We start from the raw sequence: 2,303 nt of genomic DNA, 5'->3' as shown, positions 1-2,303 counted from the left end.
GCTCTACCACTGAGCCACCTTCCCAGCCCAGTCTCTAAACCCTTTTTGAGTTGGCTTGTATGTGGTGAACTATAGGGGATTAGTTTCACTCATTTGTATATGGATATCCAACTTTGCAGCTCCATTTATGAAAGAGTCTGTCCTTTCCCCAGTGTTTGTTCTTAACACCTTTATGGAAGATAAGTTGGCAATGATGTGCATATCACATCTATTAATTATGGTTTTATTGGTCCTGGTGCTTTCATTCTGAAAATTTCTGCTCTCAGTAAAATGACTTCTTTGCATACATTTTTTTTAAATCTATTTCCAAAGAAGGAGTTAGGAGAAATGACAGAAATTAGATTCTCATTAAAGGAAGGTTAGAACTCAAGGAGAGGGCTCTGGATAGGTAGAAGGCCCGGAGAAGCAGTATGTATCTCATAGACAAGAAGAGAAGGTTCTATGAAGTGAGAAAAAGAAACCCATTTGAGATACTACCCTCACCGCCACCACCACACACTTGGCCTACTTGAAAATCTACTCCGCCAAACAGATACAAACAAGTACCCCTCTAGATCTTATTATTTCTACAGCTGTGACTTAAGTGCTGCTTATCTTTCCTCCAGGAGATTCCTTGGAATGAAACCAATGGGAGTCCAGGCTTTGGGAGAGTCTCAGCAAAGCAGATGGGCCGGCAGCAACCAGAAAGCTTGTTGCCTTTGGCTGAGAACAACATCCTGGAAATGAGTGTCTTGTGAGTAAACTCCAGCAGGCTCAGCCACAGGCCAGAGTAGTATGGCCTGTGTCTCCTTGAAGAAGGACCTCGTGTGCTCCTACATCTTCCCTCCCTTTTTGTGCATGTCAACAAATCCCATTCCCAGAACAATCCTCAAAGTAAGGCCACGCCTATGAGCATCCCTGGGAGGATGGCTTTTTAGCACTCTCCGGCCCTTGGCAGATTTGGAACTGCATAGTCAGGAGGCTTGTGTTCTAATTGCCACAGGGCCATTGATTTTTCCCTGGGACCCTATTTCCTTGGGACCAAAGTGCTCCTCCTTAGCTCCGGTTTCTTCAGCTGCAAGGTTGTTTAGAATAAGAATAGCTTCCATTTGTGACCTGTTTACTATGGTTCAGTACTATCGCATTGAAATCTTTCAAATAATCCTATAAAGATACATACAGTTGTCCTGTACAGCTAAGGAAACTGAGTCTTAGAACGTTCATGCCCTGGGCTGGGAAGGTGGCTCTGTGGTAGAGTGCTTGCCTTGCATGCATGAGGCCCTGGGTTCGATTCCTCAGCACCACATAAGCAGAAAAGGCTGGAAGTGGCACTGTGGCTCAAGTGCTAGAGCACTAGCCTTGAGCTGAAGAGCTGAGGGACAGTGTCCAGGCCCAGAGTTTAAGCCCCACGACGAATCAAAAAACAAACAAACATAACTTTCATACACTAACCACTCTGTTTAAATTGATACCATATACAATGGTACCAATGTAGAGTGGTCCAGCTGAAGCAGGAGGTTCACTTGAGTCTAGGACAAAATAGCTAGACTGTGTCTCAAATAAATAATTAGCAAGCCTTATCTCCTGATTAACACTTCTTTCTCTGCCTTATTTTAGGACCACCTGAAATGTTACAGTTTTACTTTTTTTGTTTGCCCTCATCCCTACAAGACTGTTAGCTCCATTAGGAAATGAGTTTGTCTGTGATTGCTATTGTTATTGTTCATTTGCAGTGTCCCAGGGGGCTATAATTATGCCTAGTACAGGCTGAGTACTTAAATAGTAATTGGATGGGAAAAAAAATGAGTGAAAGACTTCTTGATAAGAGTGTAAATTAATATATACTAGAGGAAAGTCAGTTTAGCAATGGTAACATTTAATACACAATAACCTTTTAACTCTGCAACACCAGAGAAATTTATCCTTTCTATGGTATACTCATGCCTGTTCCAAGAATCTTAAATGCCACGTGTATACTAAAATACTATTTTTCTAGAAAAAAAGCAGCAGCAATCAATATGTGTATCGGTCAGATATACATTATGAGCTAATCACCTGGATTCTATGTAGAAGTGGGAATGAATGGAATAAATGTGCATGCTCTGGTACATGACAACGTAGAAATTTGGGTTTGGTTTCGTTGCCAGTACTGGGTCTTGAACTCAGGGCCTGGGCACTGTCCATTTGCTTTTTCTCTCAAGGCTGGCATTCTACCATTTTTTTGTTTTGTTGGTCATGGGGCCTGAACTCTGGGCCTGGGCGCTGTCCCTCAGCTCTTCAGCTCAAGGCTAGCGCTCTACCACTTGAGCCACAGCACCACTTCT

The sequence above is a fragment of the Dipodomys ordii genome, unplaced genomic scaffold, assembly GCF_000151885.1.
Source record: "Dipodomys ordii isolate 6190 unplaced genomic scaffold, Dord_2.0 Scaffold23, whole genome shotgun sequence".
In the NCBI taxonomy this organism is placed as follows: domain Eukaryota; kingdom Metazoa; phylum Chordata; class Mammalia; order Rodentia; family Heteromyidae; genus Dipodomys; species Dipodomys ordii.
Note: the sequence above shows the minus strand (reverse complement) of the source record.